We start from the raw sequence: 7,500 nt of genomic DNA, 5'->3' as shown, positions 1-7,500 counted from the left end.
TTTATTACTTGGCCACGGTCATGCCACGGTACATGGAGGTTGCTTGACACCCCCGTGTGCATTTCGGAGCACTTTGATTTTTTGGCCCCCCGCGTGCCTTGCCACGCCCTTGCTTATAGCAAAACGAGACGGGGCCTTGGTCCAACTTGGCATAGGCATGGAATTTGATCTTTATTACTTGGCCACGGTCATGCCACGGTACATGGAGGTTGCTTGACACCCCCGTGTGCATTTCGGAGCACTTTGATTTTTTGGCCCCCCGCGTGCCTTGCCACGCCCTTGCTTATAGCAAAACGAGACGGGGCCTTGGTCCAACTTGGCATAGGCATGGAATTTGATCTTTATTACTTGGCCACGGTCATGCCACGGTACATGGAGGTTGCTTGACACCCCCGTGTGCATTTTCGGAGCACTTTGATTTTTTGGCCCCCCGCGTGCCTTGCCACGCCCTTGCTTATAGCAAAACGAGACGGGGCCTTGGTCCAACTTGGCATAGGCATGGAATTTGATCTTTATTACTTGGCCACGGTCATGCCACGGTACATGGAGGTTGCTTGACACCCCCGTGTGCATTTTGGAGCACTTTGATTTTTTGGCCCCCCGCGTGCCTTGCCACGCCCTTGCTTATAGCAAAACGAGACGGGGCCTTGGTCCAACTTGGCATAGGCATGGAATTTGATCTTTATTACTTGGCCACGGTCATGCCACGGTACATGGAGGTTGCTTGACACCCCCGTGTGCATTTCGGAGCACTTTGATTTTTTGGCCCCCCGCGTGCCTTGCCACGCCCTTGCTTATAGCAAAACGAGACGGGGCCTTGGTCCAACTTGGCATAGGCATGGAATTTGATCTTTATTACTTGGCCACGGTCATGCCACGGTACATGGAGGTTGCTTGACACCCCCGTGTGCATTTCGGAGCACTTTGATTTTTTGGCCCCCCGCGTGCCTTGCCACGCCCTTGCTTATAGCAAAACGAGACGGGGCCTTGGTCCAACTTGGCATAGGCATGGAATTTGATCTTTATTACTTGGCCACGGTCATGCCACGGTACATGGAGGTTGCTTGACACCCCCGTGTGCATTTCGGAGCACTTTGATTTTTTGGCCCCCCGCGTGCCTTGCCACGCCCTTGCTTATAGCAAAACGAGACGGGGCCTTGGTCCAACTTGGCATAGGCATGGAATTTGATCTTTATTACTTGGCCACGGTCATGCCACGGTACATGGAGGTTGCTTGACACCCCCGTGTGCATTTCGGAGCACTTTGATTTTTTGGCCCCCCGCGTGCCTTGCCACGCCCTTGCTTATAGCAAAACGAGACGGGGCCTTGGTCCAACTTGGCATAGGCATGGAATTTGATCTTTATTACTTGGCCACGGTCATGCCACGGTACATGGAGGTTGCTTGACACCCCCGTGTGCATTTTCGGAGCACTTTGATTTTTTGGCCCCCCGCGTGCCTTGCCACGCCCTTGCTTATAGCAAAACGAGACGGGGCCTTGGTCCAACTTGGCATAGGCATGGAATTTGATCTTTATTACTTGGCCACGGTCATGCCACGGTACATGGAGGTTGCTTGACACCCCCGTGTGCATTTCGGAGCACTTTGATTTTTTGGCCCCCCGCGTGCCTTGCCACGCCCTTGCTTATAGCAAAACGAGACGGGGCCTTGGTCCAACTTGGCCTAGGCATGGAATTTGATCTTTATTACTTGGCCACGGTCATGCCACGGTACATGGAGGTTGCTTGACACCCCCGTGTGCATTTTCGGAGCACTTTGATTTTTTGGCCCCCCGCGTGCCTTGCCACGCCCTTGCTTATAGCAAAACGAGACGGGGCCTTGGTCCAACTTGGCATAGGCATGGAATTTGATCTTTATTACTTGGCCACGGTCATGCCACGGTACATGGAGGTTGCTTGACACCCCCGTGTGCATTTTCGGAGCACTTTGATTTTTTGGCCCCCCGCGTGCCTTGCCACGCCCTTGCTTATAGCAAAACGAGACGGGGCCTTGGTCCAACTTGGCATAGGCATGGAATTTGATCTTTATTACTTGGCCACGGTCATGCCACGGTACATGGAGGTTGCTTGACACCCCCGTGTGCATTTTGGAGCACTTTGATTTTTTGGCCCCCCGCGTGCCTTGCCACGCCCTTGCTTATAGCAAAACGAGACGGGGCCTTGGTCCAACTTGGCCTAGGCATGGAATTTGATCTTTATTACTTGGCCACGGTCATGCCACGGTACATGGAGGTTGCTTGACACCCCCGTGTGCATTTTCGGAGCACTTTGATTTTTTGGCCCCCCGCGTGCCTTGCCACGCCCTTGCTTATAGCAAAACGAGACGGGGCCTTGGTCCAACTTGGCATAGGCATGGAATTTGATCTTTATTACTTGGCCACGGTCATGCCACGGTACATGGAGGTTGCTTGACACCCCCGTGTGCATTTCGGAGCACTTTGATTTTTTGGCCCCCCGCGTGCCTTGCCACGCCCTTGCTTATAGCAAAACGAGACGGGGCCTTGGTCCAACTTGGCATAGGCATGGAATTTGATCTTTATTACTTGGCCACGGTCATGCCACGGTACATGGAGGTTGCTTGACACCCCCGTGTGCATTTTCGGAGCACTTTGATTTTTTGGCCCCCCGCGTGCCTTGCCACGCCCTTGCTTATAGCAAAACGAGACGGGGCCTTGGTCCAACTTGGCATAGGCATGGAATTTGATCTTTATTACTTGGCCACGGTCATGCCACGGTACATGGAGGTTGCTTGACACCCCCGTGTGCATTTCGGAGCACTTTGATTTTTTGGCCCCCCGCGTGCCTTGCCACGCCCTTGCTTATAGCAAAACGAGACGGGGCCTTGGTCCAACTTGGCATAGGCATGGAATTTGATCTTTATTACTTGGCCACGGTCATGCCACGGTACATGGAGGTTGCTTGACACCCCCGTGTGCATTTTCGGAGCACTTTGATTTTTTGGCCCCCCGCGTGCCTTGCCACGCCCTTGCTTATAGCAAAACGAGACGGGGCCTTGGTCCAACTTGGCATAGGCATGGAATTTGATCTTTATTACTTGGCCACGGTCATGCCACGGTACATGGAGGTTGCTTGACACCCCCGTGTGCATTTTCGGAGCACTTTGATTTTTTGGCCCCCCGCGTGCCTTGCCACGCCCTTGCTTATAGCAAAACGAGACGGGGCCTTGGTCCAACTTGGCATAGGCATGGAATTTGATCTTTATTACTTGGCCACGGTCATGCCACGGTACATGGAGGTTGCTTGACACCCCCGTGTGCATTGATTTTTTGGCCCCCCGCGTGCCTTGCCACGCCCTTGCTTATAGCAAAACGAGACGGGGCCTTGGTCCAACTTGGCATAGGCATGGAATTTGATCTTTATTACTTGGCCACGGTCATGCCACGGTACATGGAGGTTGCTTGACACCCCCGTGTGCATTTTCGGAGCACTTTGATTTTTTGGCCCCCCGCGTGCCTTGCCACGCCCTTGCTTATAGCAAAACGAGACGGGGCCTTGGTCCAACTTGGCATAGGCATGGAATTTGATCTTTATTACTTGGCCACGGTCATGCCACGGTACATGGAGGTTGCTTGACACCCCCGTGTGCATTTCGGAGCACTTTGATTTTTTGGCCCCCCGCGTGCCTTGCCACGCCCTTGCTTATAGCAAAACGAGACGGGGCCTTGGTCCAACTTGGCATAGGCATGGAATTTGATCTTTATTACTTGGCCACGGTCATGCCACGGTACATGGAGGTTGCTTGACACCCCCGTGTGCATTTTGGAGCACTTTGATTTTTTGGCCCCCCGCGTGCCTTGCCACGCCCTTGCTTATAGCAAAACGAGACGGGGCCTTGGTCCAACTTGGCATAGGCATGGAATTTGATCTTTATTACTTGGCCACGGTCATGCCACGGTACATGGAGGTTGCTTGACACCCCCGTGTGCATTTTGGAGCACTTTGATTTTTTGGCCCCCCGCGTGCCTTGCCACGCCCTTGCTTATAGCAAAACGAGACGGGGCCTTGGTCCAACTTGGCATAGGCATGGAATTTGATCTTTATTACTTGGCCACGGTCATGCCACGGTACATGGAGGTTGCTTGACACCCCCGTGTGCATTTCGGAGCACTTTGATTTTTTGGCCCCCCGCGTGCCTTGCCACGCCCTTGCTTATAGCAAAACGAGACGGGGCCTTGGTCCAACTTGGCATAGGCATGGAATTTGATCTTTATTACTTGGCCACGGTCATGCCACGGTACATGGAGGTTGCTTGACACCCCCGTGTGCATTTCGGAGCACTTTGATTTTTTGGCCCCCCGCGTGCCTTGCCACGCCCTTGCTTATAGCAAAACGAGACGGGGCCTTGGTCCAACTTGGCATAGGCATGGAATTTGATCTTTATTACTTGGCCACGGTCATGCCACGGTACATGGAGGTTGCTTGACACCCCCGTGTGCATTTCGGAGCACTTTGATTTTTTGGCCCCCCGCGTGCCTTGCCACGCCCTTGCTTATAGCAAAACGAGACGGGGCCTTGGTCCAACTTGGCATAGGCATGGAATTTGATCTTTATTACTTGGCCACGGTCATGCCACGGTACATGGAGGTTGCTTGACACCCCCGTGTGCATTTTCGGAGCACTTTGATTTTTTGGCCCCCCGCGTGCCTTGCCACGCCCTTGCTTATAGCAAAACGAGACGGGGCCTTGGTCCAACTTGGCATAGGCATGGAATTTGATCTTTATTACTTGGCCACGGTCATGCCACGGTACATGGAGGTTGCTTGACACCCCCGTGTGCATTTCGGAGCACTTTGATTTTTTGGCCCCCCGCGTGCCTTGCCACGCCCTTGCTTATAGCAAAACGAGACGGGGCCTTGGTCCAACTTGGCATAGGCATGGAATTTGATCTTTATTACTTGGCCACGGTCATGCCACGGTACATGGAGGTTGCTTGACACCCCCGTGTGCATTTTCGGAGCACTTTGATTTTTTGGCCCCCCGCGTGCCTTGCCACGCCCTTGCTTATAGCAAAACGAGACGGGGCCTTGGTCCAACTTGGCATAGGCATGGAATTTGATCTTTATTACTTGGCCACGGTCATGCCACGGTACATGGAGGTTGCTTGACACCCCCGTGTGCATTTTCGGAGCACTTTGATTTTTTGGCCCCCCGCGTGCCTTGCCACGCCCTTGCTTATAGCAAAACGAGACGGGGCCTTGGTCCAACTTGGCATAGGCATGGAATTTGATCTTTATTACTTGGCCACGGTCATGCCACGGTACATGGAGGTTGCTTGACACCCCCGTGTGCATTTCGGAGCACTTTGATTTTTTGGCCCCCCGCGTGCCTTGCCACGCCCTTGCTTATAGCAAAACGAGACGGGGCCTTGGTCCAACTTGGCATAGGCATGGAATTTGATCTTTATTACTTGGCCACGGTCATGCCACGGTACATGGAGGTTGCTTGACACCCCCGTGTGCATTTTCGGAGCACTTTGATTTTTTGGCCCCCCGCGTGCCTTGCCACGCCCTTGCTTATAGCAAAACGAGACGGGGCCTTGGTCCAACTTGGCATAGGCATGGAATTTGATCTTTATTACTTGGCCACGGTCATGCCACGGTACATGGAGGTTGCTTGACACCCCCGTGTGCATTTCGGAGCACTTTGATTTTTTGGCCCCCCGCGTGCCTTGCCACGCCCTTGCTTATAGCAAAACGAGACGGGGCCTTGGTCCAACTTGGCATAGGCATGGAATTTGATCTTTATTACTTGGCCACGGTCATGCCACGGTACATGGAGGTTGCTTGACACCCCCGTGTGCATTTTGGAGCACTTTGATTTTTTGGCCCCCCGCGTGCCTTGCCACGCCCTTGCTTATAGCAAAACGAGATGGGGCCTTGGTCCAACTTGGCATAGGCATGGAATTTGATCTTTATTACTTGGCCACGGTCATGCCACGGTACATGGAGGTTGCTTGACACCCCCGTGTGCATTTTGGAGCACTTTGATTTTTTGGCCCCCCGCGTGCCTTGCCACGCCCTTGCTTATAGCAAAACGAGACGGGGCCTTGGTCCAACTTGGCATAGGCATGGAATTTGATCTTTATTACTTGGCCACGGTCATGCCACGGTACATGGAGGTTGCTTGACACCCCCGTGTGCATTTCGGAGCACTTTGATTTTTTGGCCCCCCGCGTGCCTTGCCACGCCCTTGCTTATAGCAAAACGAGACGGGGCCTTGGTCCAACTTGGCATAGGCATGGAATTTGATCTTTATTACTTGGCCACGGTCATGCCACGGTACATGGAGGTTGCTTGACACCCCCGTGTGCATTTCGGAGCACTTTGATTTTTTGGCCCCCCGCGTGCCTTGCCACGCCCTTGCTTATAGCAAAACGAGACGGGGCCTTGGTCCAACTTGGCATAGGCATGGAATTTGATCTTTATTACTTGGCCACGGTCATGCCACGGTACATGGAGGTTGCTTGACACCCCCGTGTGCATTTCGGAGCACTTTGATTTTTTGGCCCCCCGCGTGCCTTGCCACGCCCTTGCTTATAGCAAAACGAGACGGGGCCTTGGTCCAACTTGGCATAGGCATGGAATTTGATCTTTATTACTTGGCCACGGTCATGCCACGGTACATGGAGGTTGCTTGACACCCCCGTGTGCATTTTCGGAGCACTTTGATTTTTTGGCCCCCCGCGTGCCTTGCCACGCCCTTGCTTATAGCAAAACGAGACGGGGCCTTGGTCCAACTTGGCATAGGCATGGAATTTGATCTTTATTACTTGGCCACGGTCATGCCACGGTACATGGAGGTTGCTTGACACCCCCGTGTGCATTTTGGAGCACTTTGATTTTTTGGCCCCCCGCGTGCCTTGCCACGCCCTTGCTTATAGCAAAACGAGACGGGGCCTTGGTCCAACTTGGCCTAGGCATGGAATTTGATCTTTATTACTTGGCCACGGTCATGCCACGGTACATGGAGGTTGCTTGACACCCCCGTGTGCATTTTCGGAGCACTTTGATTTTTTGGCCCCCCGCGTGCCTTGCCACGCCCTTGCTTATAGCAAAACGAGACGGGGCCTTGGTCCAACTTGGCATAGGCATGGAATTTGATCTTTATTACTTGGCCACGGTCATGCCACGGTACATGGAGGTTGCTTGACACCCCCGTGTGCATTTCGGAGCACTTTGATTTTTTGGCCCCCCGCGTGCCTTGCCACGCCCTTGCTTATAGCAAAACGAGACGGGGCCTTGGTCCAACTTGGCATAGGCATGGAATTTGATCTTTATTACTTGGCCACGGTCATGCCACGGTACATGGAGGTTGCTTGACACCCCCGTGTGCATTTTCGGAGCACTTTGATTTTTTGGCCCCCCGCGTGCCTTGCCACGCCCTTGCTTATAGCAAAACGATATGGGGCCTTGGTCCAACTTGGCATAGGCATGGAATTTGATCTTTATTACTTGGCCAC

This window comes from Trifolium pratense, unplaced genomic scaffold (genome assembly GCF_020283565.1).
Source record: "Trifolium pratense cultivar HEN17-A07 unplaced genomic scaffold, ARS_RC_1.1 scaffold_122, whole genome shotgun sequence".
NCBI classification, from domain to species: domain Eukaryota; kingdom Viridiplantae; phylum Streptophyta; class Magnoliopsida; order Fabales; family Fabaceae; genus Trifolium; species Trifolium pratense.
The sequence above is the reverse complement of the archived record's forward strand: the minus strand, read 5'-3'. Positions refer to the sequence as shown.